General features: G+C 41.4%; 1 protein-coding gene across 3 annotated transcripts in view; it reads left to right on the plus strand.

Moving 5' to 3' along the window:
* The window catches only part of CHRM3 (cholinergic receptor muscarinic 3), a 194,179-nt gene that overhangs the window by 65,138 nt on the left and 112,676 nt on the right, over nucleotides 1-16,365 (plus strand). The window contains exon 1 of one of the 3 annotated variants that reach the window (XM_027091819.1): nucleotides 15,295-15,398. The exons of the other annotated variants lie outside the window; for them this stretch is intronic. The gene's annotated coding sequence lies outside the window, so the exon portion shown is untranslated. Of the gene's footprint in view, nucleotides 1-15,294; nucleotides 15,399-16,365 lie in introns of those variants that run through there. 3 annotated transcript variants of the gene reach the window in all.

The raw sequence follows: 16,365 nt of genomic DNA on the forward strand, positions 1-16,365 counted from the left end.
TGTGTGTGTGTGTGTGTGTGTGTGTGTGTGTGTGTGTGTGTGTGTGTAAATATATGTATTTCGTCTTTTTTTAAAATTTTTATTGGAGTATAGTTGATTTACAATGTTGTGTCAGTTTCAGGTGTACAACAAAGTAAACCTGCCATACCTATACATATATCCACTCTTTTTAAGATTCTTTTTCCCATACAGGCCATTACAGAGCATTGAGAAGAGTTCTCTGTGCTGTACAGTAGGTCCTTATTAGTTATCTATACTGTATATAGTAGTGTGTATATGTCAATGTATTTAGTCTTATAAGTCCTACTCAGCATACTGATTTAACAAAGAGGAAGGGTCCAGTGTGGAGAAGAGGCACGTGGGTGGTCAGGATACAGGAGCGGTTTCTCACTTCCCCTTCCTTGTGTCTCACTGTCACCGCTGTCCACAGCTCTGGCTACCTTCCAGCCTCTCTCTCTCAGCTCCTTGGCCACTGGGGAATCAGGCTAGCAGGAAAAAAAAATCTTTCTTTTTCCTGTGCCCTTTTTTCTCCCTGATTTTCACTGCCAGGATAATGGAGGAGAAAAAAACTGCTATTTATGTGTGTGTTAGTTTATGTATTACTGAGTACCTACTATGAACCGGGCATTGTACTGGATACCGGGGAAACAGTGAACAGAAGTCCCTGCCCACTGAGAGCTTTCATTCTGTTCAGCAAAAAGCTTCTGAGATGGAGAATTAATGCTCAGACATCAGCCAAAGAAAGCCTACCTACCTGCCAGGCTCCTAGTGAAGCCTTAGAAAAGACAGAGACAAAAGTCACTTTCCTGCTAGTAACTAGTAATATGTCTTTTAATGTTCATACGTGGATGAGATCATTTTTAAGTTTTTCCTCTTATTCAACAAACTATAAATAAGATGACTTCCAAATTCATTGTTCTCCCCTTGTTTATAGCAATTTGTTAAAATCAAAATGTGTTCGTATGAAACTACAGGATGTTAGGACTATGGATTTTAAAGACAGTAAAATTCAAGGCTCACAGAGGATACCTCGTTCTTTCCAAGGACATTCAAATCATGGGCCACAGAGTGTTGGGCCCTAGGCTTGAGGCTTGTTCATTAAATTATATCATTGCTAGTGTCTTCAGTAAATCATGACATGCTTGGATGACACAGCTATGATTGGCATCTTAGAGCAAGACCTAACCTGTGTTTGTGAATGGCCAAGTTACAGATGCCATTAAATAGAACATGATTATCCTTTATGATACAGGTATCAATAGGAAGCCGAATCCTGAACTTGCTGTTCTCAGCTAGAGAGCGTTTGACTCGGCTTGCAATTATTTTTCAAGAAACACTCCCCGTGTGCTTTAGTCATTTCTCATTCTGTGTCCCACACTTGGATAGCTTCCCCATTTTAGAATATGAATTATTGAGCTTCCATAAAACACTGCTATGGATTTTAATTTCACCTTTTAAAATGAGTTACGGGACTTCCCCAGTGGTCCAGTGGTAAAGAATCCACCTTCCAGTGTAGGGGACGCAGGTTCAATTCCTGGTCGGGGAACTAAGATCCCACGTGCAGATCCCTTGCGGCGCAACTACTGAGCTCCTGTGCCTCAATGAGAGAGGCCGCACACCACAACGAGAGAGAGAGAATTCACACGCCACAACTAGAGAGAAGCTCGCATGCCACAACGAAGAGCCCGCACCGCAATGAAAGATCCCGCATGCCTCAACTAAGACCCGACGCAACCAAAAAAAAAAAAAAGAGTCACCATTCTTAAAGGTATTATAATGCTGGTTTCATAATTCTCTGGGGATTACTGCAGGATTGTTTGGTTTAATGTATTTTATCTCCTGTTACGAGAGATTAAGATTTTGTCTGCACCTGGAAGAGGGAGAAATAAAATCATGATGACCTCGTCATTTTTCACTGGGATGGAGTCGTGGGGAGGATACTGGTGAGACCAGTGGGCTTCCCTTTGATGGGAATCACCTCTCGGATTCTCCACCAGGTTATCATAATTCCAGGAAAGAATGAGGGGGAGCTTGCCCACGTTAGGGACTTTTTGAAAAATGATGATAAGCAATCAGACATAAATCTGAAGAAAAATGATTCCTAGAAACCTCCAAAATTTTACCTAACTGCTCAGGCAGATGCGTTAAACATATCAGATTGGAATCATGAGTGAAAACTCCTGTAAATGCTCTTATCTTTTGAGCTTTTAAGCATAAAAGCATTTCATCTACTAGGATTAGGCAAAGGAACCTGAATGATGGAACTGGCATATCTCCTTAGCTTTTTTGAGGAGTTTAGGGAATTCTCACTTTATCACCACCTTCCGAGTAAGGAGTAAGCCAATGTGTACCTTGCGAGAAATGAAATGTTTACTTTCTCCTCCAATTACCTGCTGTCAACTGTTTAGGTCAGAACATTTTTCTTTTCTGTACAGCCCATATTTCTGAATGGAAAATATAGAGATTGCAGTAAAATAAATGATATTCCAGCTATTAGCTGTAACATTTATGTTAGGAGACCATACGGAATGCACTGTAAAATAAATGGTAGGCTATTTGCTATAATGATGGTGTACATGGCTGGGGGAACACCTCACAAGTGTAGCAAACACCTTCGCGTGACCTTGAGTTTTGTCTCACCACTTACTAGCTTGTTCCTATTTTGTCATTTTCCCCTGGGCTGACGTCTCATTTGTATTAGATTTATTGTGTGACCATCATATAAATCAAACAGATATATCTATAACATGCAAGATTTCAGACATTAGAGCCAAAGGGGTGGTAACCAAGAATCTGCTATATACAGTCTGTGCTTTGTTTTAATTAGTGCCACTTGGGCACTTGATACCTAATCTCTCTGTGTTTTTATTCTCCTAGCAGTAAAATATGGGAGTTGGTCTCTACGAATTTGGAGGTTTCTTTCAGCTCTAACACAGTAGTTTTAATTACCACCCTCTGAACAAACAGTAGTGTTTCTGTTTATTAATTTGCACATTTTATAAGATATGAAGCCACTTCTAAGATGAAGCAAATATTTGATAATACATTGCTATGTGTCCATTTCATCATTTTTCTCTTTCGTTCTATATTTTCAAGATGTTTCTGTTCATATCAATGAAATTAGTAGCTCTTTTAAACAGCAGAATGGCCCCTGTGTTGGCCAGATAACAGTACTTAACTTGTTATCACATCTCTGTAAATATCTAGTACTGGACAATTTCCAAAGTTGTTTATATTATCCATACATGAGGACAGGTTATTCATCTATTCATTAACTCACATTTGCAAACGAACTCTTGATGTTCCAAATCCTTACAATATTATACTGGTTATTCTTAAGAGGGTACAATCATCTTTAATAATTATTCTGTACTCTTTGTATGAAAAACAAATCAGTATCAATATCTTTGCCGTGGCAACCAGGTTTTTAATTAAACCTCAAATTAAGGAAATATTGGCTTCTCTGGTGTTAACTTATCCAAAGTCCTTTGATTTCATGAGTAGCATTTTGAAAATGAGCTGACATAAAAAATAGGGGGAATAAGGAATATTTTTGTTTGTTTATTTTTATTGATGATCTTTTAAGAGTAATTTTACTGAAGTAGATGGGTTTAATGATTATTTTTATTGAGGAACCTTAAGAGTAATTTTTCTTGAGATCCTCCAAGAGAATATATGCCTTTGACTAAAGCGGCTTTCATTTTTGTTCACCAGTGGAGTTGAATTGCGTCACGAGTGACTGGTACAAGTACTGGTCAGTCCAACCCCTTATGCCGTGAGTTAGCACATCATTGTCTCAGAGGGTGTGCTTTGATTAATCGTTTCTGAAGCTGATCTCCTGCCTGCTGTCTGAGTTGGCTCTCTTCCAGTCCTTGTTAATTGTCCAAGTACACGCTGATCGGAGTCAGGCAGGAGAATAAAGATAAAAGCCTTTCTCTTAATTTCTTCATTTGTTTCCACCTTCTGTAAAGTGCTTTATTAATCTGTGATAATAACGGACTCCTTGAATGGATTTACTATAGCCTCAGTAATTGGGAAAACATTGAAAGAGTCACCGTTTTTACTGAAAGTTGATCATCCTTGTGTTTTCAAGAACAGCTTTTTTTTTTTTTTTCAGATTTAGAAGGATCGCATTTTGAATAACTGAAAATTTTTGTTTGCTCAGCTGACAGCACATTAGATCCGACCAATTTGTCTTAGCTTATTTATACTCAGCTCAGACTATCATTTCCACACGATGAGGTATAAGGGGAGTTTATGCTGATATTTTTATGTTGACTGTGTTCAGTGACATTTACATTCTGGCCTGGGGAACACAAGAGAGATATTTCTTGGAGTCTTCTGGCAACGCGTATTTTTTAAGTTCATCAAAAAATGCAAATGCTGAAAATCCTATTGCTATTATAGTTAGTTTTACGACATCTGTTAATATTACTACTGCTTTGAACAAACGTATATTAAATATGCACCTGGATGGAACCTCATCTTTCTTGAAGAACATCTGAAGTTACACATATATGTGTTGGAGTTTTGATATTTTCCTCCTTTCTCTATACTGTATTCTATTTTTTCCATTAGAGTTGAAGAAATAAAAAGAGAATAAGATGAAGTAAGAAGGAAGGCAGTCACAGGGGATTAAAAAAAAATAAAAGGGAAGTGAAAAACAGTGAATTTTACCTGTATGTCACAGGGGAAAGAAAATCACATTTGTAAGAGGTATAGAGGTCTCAGAATGAACAGACATCACAAGAGGTCCTTGCAGGTAGGCAGAGTTTCAGTGTAACTTTCCAATTATTTCATAAATAATGAATGGAGACTAGAAATCAGTTGTGTGGGTTCCATGTACATTTTGGTGTAATTAGCTATTCACTTTAGGCTCCTGTGCCTACTGGCAGATGTCCGTGGGAGATCACTTAGATGACGCACCTCTCAGAGGCTTTCTCTCCATTGCTGAAAGGCGTGCTCCCATTGTCTGTTCTTGGCATCCACCACGTCTACACCACCACGTCGAATACTTCATTTGCTACTGTTTGTAAACAAAGTAAATGAATTCATCAGCTATATGAACATTTCCTCTCAACATCACAGTAATAGTTTTTGCAATGAAAGTGAGACCAAAGGCCTGAATTGTTTCCAAAATAATTGGTTTAAAAATATGAAATGGTTAGGCCTGTTCGAAGGAATACCTCAACTGTATGATAGAAACCACTTTATTTAGTGGATGGCTGTTTTCAGTGTGTAGTGTGCAAAACAGCAGTAGCAGCTTGTGCGATATGCCTCATTTCTTCCCCTGTGGGATCTGTTTCCTTTTGCTATACAGCATTTTAAAAGTTCTGTGTTCAGTGCAGTGGTCGTCTAAGAGTGTAGCAACTAGGGCACATATAACAAATTGCTTCCTTGATTCTATGCCTGATGCACACTTTAAAACTAAAAGGTCCAAACCCAAATTCCGTATTCCCATAGCCCCAAACCTGCCCCTCTGTCCTTTGACACCTCTTTTTTTTCCATTTGCTCAGATCTACAACTTTGGGGTTATCCTTGCTTTTGTCTTTCTCCCCTATTGCTGCTGGCTCTATCTTTAAAAAAAACAGACCAAAAAACCCCCCATAATATCCAGCCAGTTCCACCAGTCCCTCACTTTTTCCCAGTCCAGTTCACCCCCAACTCTCATCCGAGTTATTTTAATCATCTCTCACTACACTCCCTGCTTCCATCTTCGAATACACACGTTTTTCCAGCATATTCTCAACGTGGCAGTCAGCACGATTCTTACGTTTACATCCATTACATTCCCAGCACTCTTATTCAAAACTCTATATGGCTTCTTCTCCTATCCAGAGTAAAATCCAAAATCTTTGCTGACACCTGAGCCCCAGATGATCTGCTCCCCAGTGCTTCTCTAGTGTCACCTCCCACCACCATCCCCTTCCCTCTCTGCCTGGCCCACACCGGCTTCATCACTGTGTCGCCTGTAGGGTACACATACTCTTTGGAGGGGCACCTGGAATACCTTTCCTGCAGTTATCGTCATGCCTTGCTGTCTCTTCCTTTAGACCTCTGTTCGATATCAGGCTGTCAGAGAGGCCCCCTTGAACAACCCTAAATAAATAGCCATCCTCTACAATCATGTCATTTCCTTCCTACTGACTTTTATTTATGTTCCTTCATGGTGCTTATTACCCCATGAGATAGATAGATAGATATTATTGGCCAGGTCCCCCTCCTATTCCAGAATAGAAGCTTCTTGATGGCAAACCTGTTTGTAGACTTCTCTGTTCCTAGCACATAGAACAGTGCCTGGTACACAGCGGATACTCCATAAATATTTGCTGAATGAGAGAGTGTTACAAGGCAGAAATCTCACCCTGCACAATGTCAACTGTTGCTCAGTGCTGCACTGTCTTGGGGAGACAAATAGCTCTGTGAAATACCAAAGAGCAAAGACTACTTTGCAAATCTTAACTGGCACACATCAGTAGGAAGAGAGGGGTTGTTATAGGCTTAGAAGTCTTTGAAGGCTTCATGGCGCAGATAAGACCAGGGCTCAGCCTGGGATGATGGGTAGTGTTTAGAGTTAGATGCAAGTAAATGGCGAGATTGCCAATCCTAGGAAAATGCCAGGGAGACCGTGGGAGATTCATTATTGGATTCTGGGGAATAAAAACCTCAGATGCTGATACCTATATTCTAGAGGTATTTTCAGTGAGGTATCATTTGAAGCTGTTGGAGTGGATGAGTATCTAAAAATGAGAGTATAGCTGGAAGAAGGCAGAGACTGGACCTCAGGAAGTGGCTGCGTTTAACAGATAGGGTGAGGGGTAAAGCCATTAAAGGCAAAACAGAAGAGAAGGCCAGATATGTTGAAAAGAAGCCGAAAAATGAGGTTCCAAAGGAAGATAAGACATTGAAAGACAAAACTGTTTCAAATATTGAAGTAAAGTCTAGTAGAAGAAGAGCTTTTGAAAGGCCATTGGGCTTGAAACTTAAGAGGTCATGGGTAGACTTTGTGCCATTTAAGTGATGGGAAGGGATGCAGGCTGGATGGAATGAGCTTCCAAGTGAGCACGTGGGAAAGCGGGGCAGCTGGTACGGATAACAGGCTCAGGAAGTTAGGCAGGAAAAGGACCAAGATATAAACGTGATCCAGGAGTAGGGCCAGAGGAGAGGGGTCTGCTCTTCCGATGCACTCGAGATAAGCCCTCCTTTCCCTGCCTATGTCCAGGAAAGAGGAACCACGTCACAGAATCCCTCAGCCCACCCTCTTAGATAACCCACCGGTTCTATTGTTATCTGCCCATGCCACAGACGATACCTTGCCACCCTGTCCCTTTTGGTGACCCAGGTCCATTTGTAGACATTAGGAGAAACAGTCCTATTGGACTTGCATTGACTATTCTGCCGTAGCTTTTTCTGCCTTGACCATCTTTTCTAACAGTGCACATCTTAGTGTCTTCAGGTGAAAATGCCGCTCGGCGCAGCCCTGTCTTGGGGAGAAAATAAGAGCTCTGTAAAGTACAGAAAAGCATCCATTCCCTTGCAGCTTTCAACGAACCCATGAATTATTAGCAACAGAGTCGAATGAGCACATGTCAGAAGCTTAGACCACAAACAAGTGTCTGCAATGCACACACAATTCGTTATGCACCCTAAGAGTTGCCTCAGGAAAACTGCTTATTGCTGGTCTTGTTAAAATGGATTTTTATTTCTCCTTCATACCAGGTCATTTATTTTTTTTTCAACACTAATGATATGTGTAGGAATGTAAGCATAATATATGAGAATGCTGAGGAATCTTTTAATAGGGCTGGATACAGATAGGGAGGTGGAGAAGGGAATAGATGGAAAGAGGATTATGGTCGTTTTTCTAAGATTTCCAGGTAAAGAGCGCAAGTCTCCTTTATTTGCACTTCTCTTTTAGGTGGGCGGTCTCTAAAGAATAGCTGTGTAAATTTCTAATGGAGCAGATGGCAAGTCCCAGTGGGACCAGCTCATTGCTGCTTCCTGGTTTCCAGCTAGAAAACCCTCAAGAGAAGGGGGACATATCACTGTCATCTCTGTGTTCCTCGCAGCTTTTAGCGCAATGTCAGGCTCCCGTTAGATGCTCAATGACTGTTTGCTGATTTCTCCATCTTAATCACAGTAGGTTAGAGCCTGTAGTTCCTTGGAGATCATCAAGTTCATTGCTTGTCAGTGTTAACACGCATACTAATCACCCAGGGATCTTTATAATATGCAGCTCTGCTCCTGTGAGTCTGCAGTGAGGCCTGATTGTGCATTTCCCACCAGCTCCTAGCGGTGCTTTAACCGCACTTTGCGTAGCAGGGATCTGGTGGAATGCATTTCGAACCCAACACCCCCCCCCACAACCCGCCTACCTCTGTGGGTGGGCTGAGGGGACCCAGAGCCAGAAGGTGATCAAAGTTCTTCTTCATGAAATGTCAAATGTGGTTGAAGAGAATTTGAGCTCTGATATTTTTTTAAATATTTAGATAAAGTTTTAATATGAAGCAGAATACAAAATGTGATTAAGGAAATTTGTAAAAGTAAAAATGTAAACTGTTATAAAAATGTAAGACAAATGGAAGGGATTTTTTTGCAGTTGAAAATTCCCTCTTCGGGTTATACTCCCGGTTGGCCTCCAGGGGATGCATTGTGATCAGATGCTCTTAAAGGTACTTTAGTGGAAAAGTTTCAGAAGCACTAACGTGGTATGGATGAGGAAATGGGGACCCAGGGAGGTTCAAATAGCTAGTTAGTCTAATAATAACTAACTTTTAAAAATTTATTTGTTTTTTTAAATTATAGTTGATTTACAATGTTGTGTTAATTCCTGCTGTACAGCAAAGTGATTATATATATATATTCTTTTTTATATTCTTTTCTGTTATGGTTTATCCCAGGATATTGAATATAGTTCCCTGTGCTATACAGTAGGACCTTGTTGTTTATCCATTCTATATAATAATAACTAACTTTTACTGGGCTCTTACTATGAGCAAGTCGTCGTGCACAAAACATATATCGTCACATTTAATATCAGGCTAATTTTCTTAAGTCCATATCACTGTTGTTTCCATTTGGATCTGAGGAAACTGAGGCTTCGAGAAGCTGGGTAGTTTGCCCCAGAAGTTACCTCAAAGTCCCTGCTGTCAAGTATGGAGTTTCAGATCCTCCTGAAGTAAGAAGGCCTGGGGCTAGAACCAGACCATATCACTTCTGTCCAGGACTCCACGGAGAAGCTGGGCTAAACCAGGCTGACGCACCTGGCAGCGCTCAGTGTTTCCAAGGAGTGCCGTTGACAATTATGGAAATGTGTCTCGTATGAATCGGGATATTTATTCCTTCCTTGTTTCTTTCATGATAACAATAAGAAGATTAACTAGGTTTTCTGTTCAGTAACTGAGCCCCGGTTCTAGGCTTAGAGAAAATCAATAGTTTCTCACTAATATGTACTTTTCCTGCCAAGCAGCCATCAGAGTTAAAGGAACAGAGTGTCTATAATGAGCTTTTATAAATTGCATTACTAGGTGACAGTTAATGGGTTTCATTCCTTACACAAATGGGATTAAAAAGAGTAGTACTCAGAGCTTCCCTGGTGGCGCAGTGGTTGAGAGTCCGCCTGCCGATGCAGGGGACGCGGGTTCGTGCCCCGGTGCGGGAAGATCCCACATGCCGCGGAGCGGCTGGGCCCGTGAGCCATGGCCGCTGAGCCTGCGCGTCTGGAGGCTGTGCTCCACAACGGGAGAGGCCACAGCAGTGAGAGGCCCGCATACCGCAAAAAACAAAAAAAAAAAAGAGTAGTACCCGGAGTGCTGTAAAGAGTGACTGCTCCGCTTCTCTGCATTTCAACTCAGCATTCTGGAAGCTATCCAGACATCTTCTGGATTTCTCCATGCTTGTGACACTACACCTTCCATGTTTGTGATAGCAAATATGCACTGAGCTCATCATGGGATGAGGCTAAACGTGCCTGCTGCCCCCAGATCTCCCTGGTGACCAAGGGCGGGTGAAGCAGGAACTTTAGCCCCAGTGGCAGGTCTGTTTTTCTTGTTCATTATGGCTCTCCGTCCTATAAAAATAGACCAAATTTTTCCTCTTCCCTCTAATGAATCCCTGACATTTCCAAACATGAGAAACAGTGGGTCATTTCTATGAAGTGAGATTTTTGTAGAGGTTTGGGTTTGGATAAAGCCAGGACGCTTTGAAATTATACAGTCTGACATTGCCGAGATCATCTGTAGGTCCAGGGTAAGTAGAAACCCTGAGGTTTTGTATCTCTCCCCTTAAACTAATAAACATTAAACATGTGCTAAAGAAAAAATATGATTCTGAACCACACGATATCATCATTTTTAAATTTATTTCATACTGACGGCTGAGAATATGTAAAAATTTAACACAGCTCGTTAAGCAAGAAATACAACAGGAGCTGAAACGCCACACGGCAAGGCAGTTCAAAACACTTCTCCGCCTGTGAATTACATGCTAAAGACCCCATCCAGTGGCTTAGCGGTGCCCTCTCTTTATCAGCGGCAGTGCCTAGCCTTTGTGAGAGTAAGAAGCTGAAGGACCCAGGACTCACTCTACATGTAAATGGCATGCGTAGTCAGCTCTAAATCTTAATTTGACGTTTGATTGAGAGGCGCAGGGAAGCTGCTCCACAGGAAAATATCTCTTCTAACGAAGCCTAAAATCCACCATATGCACACTATGATTCCTGCTAAATCTGGCCATACTCTTCCCATTGTCTTTACAATACAGATATCCCTGAGAAAAATGATACATTAAGTTCCTCACATCACAGTGTGAAGACATTTTTTTTTAAGTTTTTTTTTGGTGTGGACCATTTTTAAAGTCTTTATTGCTTCTGTTTTATGTTTTGGTTTTTTGGTCCCGAGGCATGTGAGATCTTAGCTCCCCAACCAGGGATCGAACCCACAACCCCCTGCATTGGAAGGCAAAGTCTTAACCACTGGACCACCAGGGAAGCCCCTGGAGATATTTTTAGAGTCTTCCTTCAGAGCGGAGCAGGGGGGAAAGCTGTATTTTTTCCTAATGCACGGGGACACAAGGTCTTACCTTGTTGGAAGTTTGGGGTTGGGTAACTATCCTTTGTGCCGGGCCATTTTGATATAGTCTGTTATTACAACACAAAGCCTAACACATGGCAGCAAATTCAGACAACACTGTCCTTAAAGCATATCCTGCAGGTGAACTTTGGTACATATTTGCTTATCACTTATTCACTTGGCTATAGTGGGGAACACAGAAAGAATAACGTACTTAAAAAACAGAGGACATGGGCTTCCCTGGTGGCGCAGTGGTTGAGAGTCCACCTGCTGATGCAGGGGACACGGGTTCATGCCCCGGTCCGGGAAGATCCCAAATGCCGCGGAGCGGCTGGGCTGGTGAGCCATGGCCGCTGAGCCTGCGCGTCCGGAGCCTGTGCTCCGCAACGGGAGAGGCCACAGCAGTGAGAGGCCCGCGTACCACAAAAAAAAAAAAAAAAAAAAACCCAGGGATGCATTTTCATCATCACACTCCTTTCAAAACCATGAGTCAGTTTACCAAATCCTTTTATTTTTTTTTAACATCTTTATTGGCGTATAATTGCTTTACAATGGTGTGTTAGTTTCTGCTTTATAACAAAGTGAATCAGTTATACATATACATATATCACCATATCTCCTCCCTCTTGCATCTCCCTCCCACCCTTCCTATCCCACCCCTCTAGGTGGTCACAAAGCACCGAGCTGATCACCCTGTGCTATGCGGCTGCTTCCCACTAGCTACCTATTTTATGTTTGGTAGTGTATATATGTCAGTGCCACTCTCTCACTTCGTCCCAGGTTACCCTTCCCCCTCCCCGTGTCCTCAGGTCCATTCTCTACATCTGCATCTTTATTCCTGTCCTGCCATACAGTACATTTCCCAGAGAGCATGGTGTATCACCACATTAGGCAGGAATCCTGGGAAATGTTTTCCTTTTTCATCAGCTGGAGCCGATTCAAAGAGCTTTGAATTTCAAGAGGTGACCGGTTTCTCTACCCATCCTCACTGATCATTTCACTGTCAAATTTAATTATGGATTAAATTCTTAAAGATCAACTATTTTTTCTCAGTATGAATTTTCTAGTCTTAGCCGCTAAGATAAAATCTGAATGGCATATGGTAGGTAATCATAGTTAACAAGTTAAATGATGCGGGCCAGCTAAGGGTATGTACCGCGTTGCCAAGCAGAGCGGACCTCTCATCAAGTGACGCAGAAAAGCAGGGCACCAGCTCTCCCTTTCAGAACGGTCTATTGGAGCTCCCAGTAAGTGCCTTAAGTCACAATGGCATTTGTCTGAATTTAACTCTGCTGTGGTAGCCCTGGGTACAGCAGCAGACAGACTGGTATCTTGCCATTGTCAGACTTGCCAGATTTGCCAACCAAACCAATTTACTTTTTAAACTATGATGATCAGAGGATTTATAGTCTCCAAGAGCAGTAGACATTATGCTAATGGGAGAGGGGCAGCCTTCCCCTTCTCAGGGAACATTTATCTCTCCTGGGTGATGACAGCTTTATGATTTTACTGAGAAAATCCATGGAAGGTGCTTTTACAAAATCGACTGTCTTTTGAGATATTTCCAAGGACAATGGCACAGGAAAGAGGAACCATTTTATGAAGCAGAAGCTTAATAAAACTCGGGAGTGAAAAACGAGATGTCATAACCATGAGGGGAAATTGACTTTCTTTCACTTGATCCATCCCATCCCATTGCATCCTTACGTGGTATCCATTGCATTTCTTTATTCATAATGGACTACAATGGGGAAGTTATTCTTCCTGTGGTAAAGCCCTGTGCATTTGCTGTTTGACATGCTCTCCTGGGAAATTCTCAAAGTTAGGGGCCTTTGAGTTGTATTGTTCCTACTTGGCACAGGTAGAAGGGCTACCCCACCACTTTGTACTGTTGGAAGTCTTATCCTCATTTCGATCAGAACTGCCTTTTGTTTTGAAGGGAGTTTGTTTTGCAGTCAGGTTTCTAAGGGAAACAGGCTGATGGTGACCCTGACTTCCACGGCATCTTTCCTGTACATCATGTGGTCCACAGGGCATGTGCAAGTTCATCCCCAAATCCTATGACTCAGCTTGAGTGAACTGCAGTCCTTTCCTCCTAGCTGGGGCCGAGGAGGCAGCAGAAGATAGAGCTCTATCATTCTTCAAAATCTTCTTCCCTAGCTGCGCACACTGATGCTTTTTTTTTGCTGTGTCACTTTGCTCTCATATGTTTTCCTCTTGATTTCTCTCTGGCTGTGACTTGTGCAAACTCTTTTCTTCTCCTTTATCATATCCTTGTACTAATATTTCTACTCTTTCATTTCTTCTCATTCTTCCCAAAGATGATTAAGTCATTTCCATCTCCTATTCCTCCAGTATCCTAAAGTCATCCTCTGCTCATTTCCTTCCCTCTTGCATTATTTCCCTTCTAGACCTAAAGTAAGTCATAATGATGAGAGTAGTAATTATTGCATGTTGAAGCTGCTGTGTTTCAGGACACACTGGGCTACACACTTCTCATTTGGCATCTCAATTAATCCCTGCAAATGAGAGGGTGGTATCATGCCCTTTTAATTGACGAGAATCAATGAGGTTCATAACAGTGATTAGTTGGCAGAGCTGCTGGTCCAGCGCAGTTTATCTGACTCCTGGTGTACAAAAAAACCCACCATAGCTTGCTTAATGATGAGCTGTAACTCATAGGCCTCAGGTGAATTTGAACAGATATTTACACCCCTTCGCTCAGGGTATTCATTGACCTGTATCCATTGATGCAGATAAATTCCTTTTCCTGCAAACCTATCAATAATTATATATTGAATATTTAGCTTAAGAAATTCATAAGGGGCTTCCCTGGTGGCGCAGTGGTTGAGAGTCCGCCTGCTGATGCAGGGGACACGGGTTCGTGCCCCGGTCCGGGAAGATCCCACGTGCCGCGGAGCGGCTGGGCCCGTGAGCCATGGCCGCTGAGCCTGTGCGTTCGGAGCCTGTGCTCCGCAGCGGGTGTCCAATGTTTTTTTCCAGCGTCTTAATAAATGGTATTTCAGTACTACATTTTTTTAAAAAACAGGCTCTCTCCTGAGTGAGTTTTGTATTTTGAAAGCTTTTGATTCCTTGGGCCAAGATATCAAGGAACCCAGCCTGCCCAGACACTTTTGACACATCTCCACATAAAGCCCCTACCCTGCTCCTGTCAGCAGGTTCCTGGGAGAGGTTCTGGGATGGAATGAGCCCTCGGCTGCCAGCCTCCAATTCAGTAGCAGCTTTTGCCCAGCTTCGAGCAGCCATCTAATGAATAAGAGGCCCGAAAGAAGATCTCAGATCTCAGAACTTCTGCTCTTCCAGTGTCCTGACTGCTTGCTTAAAATGGCCTTGGCCTCATTCACTTAAAAAAAGAAACAAAACACTTGTGCACAGGTGTTAAGCAGGACCCTGCAGTATGGGTTGGAGTTACACCCCACATACACATCTGTGGGCCTCCAGAGATTATAATTGTTGAGTTCATCAGGAGTAAGTGGGCGTATGCTTAGCAAGAAAATAGGATTGACTGCAGGAATTAAGCTGACAGCAGTAAGTGAATTAGTGGGCCAGATGCATCAGGCCTACAGAGTAAGGGCATGTAGTGTTGCAGGTCACGTGACCTTGAGTGTGCCCACACGCCATAGGGCCAGGCTTCGTCTGAGAAATGGGCCATTACTGTGTTCACATATATCATAGAAAACAAATACATACCTGCATGCTGTTTCCCCTTCTAAAAAAATTAGACAAATTTTAACTTTCTTTTCATGGTTCAGAATAGGCAGGGGTTCTTTTGGTTGGTTGGTTGGTTGATTTTAACTTGAAGGATAGTTGATTTACAATTTTATGTTAGTTTCTGATGTGCAACATAATGATTCAGTATTTTTATAGCTTATGCTCTATTTAAAGTTATTATAAAATATTGGCGAGATTCCCTGTGTTATATAATATAACCTTGTAGCCTGTTTATTTTATACACAGTAGTTTGTACCTCTTTAATCCCCTACCCCCATCTTGCCTCTCTCCCCACTGGTCACCAACCACTAGTTTGTTCTCTATATCTGTAAGCAGACTAGGCAATTTTGGCAAGGAAAGTTAATCGCTGAAAGAAAAGCTAGGTATACAAGGCATCTAGAAATATTAGATGTACTTCCGTTATCTTTCAAGATGGAAAGATAATAGTTCCAGGAAGAACCATAAAGAAGCATGTATTCTGTCATCTCTCCGTAGGCTGCTCCCTGGTCAAAGAATATTCCAAATGGCTGTGGCTGCATTGTGACTTTTGATGGTGATGATAATGAAAATTCCCATTAATGCGTTTCTTTATTTGAGGTTAGTATTAGATGACCGTGTCTAACAAAGTCTCGGGATTTGACTAACACTCCATCTGCAGGTTTTAGTTGCTAACACGATGAAAATATAAGAAAAGAAGCAAAAGTCTTATTTCGGTAGAAGATCATGTGACCGTTTTAATCTTTGAAAATGTAGTTCCTTTTTGTTCTTTAGAGAAAGAAAAGGAGCTCCAACTCCCTAATACCTCACTGTAAATAATTATTCTTCTGGCCTTTTTATTAGTGGTTTTTAGTTTAGAGTTTTATGGCAAGAATAATGTTTATAGGTTGGCACAACGTAAAAAAAAAATCACCTTGTTTAAAATTGTCCTACCATTTAAATATCATCATTTTGGCAGTGAATACCTTCTAAACTTATCCTTCTCAATTGTGGGCATTAAGCTCATAAATAGGAATGCTAGAGGGGGAGAAAAGGGAGCCTCTTCCAGGAGAAGAAAAGCCTTGGAGAAGTGAATGGAAAATGTTGCCTCTGTTTAGCATGAATGAGCCTGGGATTTAAATAACATTCTTCAGGCCAGATAAATAGTTTTTCTTTGGCTTAGTAATCATGCATGGCATTCAGATATTTAAGTGAAATGTTTTCTGGCTTTCCTCACTTCCTCTTTGATCTTGACGTGCCCTGTTGTATTTTAACTCATCAGCTTCACCAAATAAAAACTCTAATTTATTCTTTTTAGTACATGTAACGGAGGCAAATTTGCTGTAAGACATTGGAAATGCACATAATCAAGTTTTTTGCTTTATACAGACATATCCCTAAATGCTGAAATACACCAGGATAATTAAAAGTAGTCACTGCTGGATGGCTGCATCATGAGAGATTATGATCTCATTTATTCTTTTCTTTGCTCTCTTTTCAAGCCGTTCCACAACGACTATGCATTACATTTATTTTAAAATGCAGATTTTTTAAAGAGAACTATTCCAAAATGTATTTGAATCCTTTG

The sequence above is a fragment of the Aethalodelphis obliquidens genome, unplaced genomic scaffold (assembly GCF_003676395.1).
Source record: "Aethalodelphis obliquidens isolate GAN/ISIS:26980383/991018 unplaced genomic scaffold, ASM367639v1 scaffold73, whole genome shotgun sequence".
In the NCBI taxonomy this organism is placed as follows: domain Eukaryota; kingdom Metazoa; phylum Chordata; class Mammalia; order Artiodactyla; family Delphinidae; genus Aethalodelphis; species Aethalodelphis obliquidens.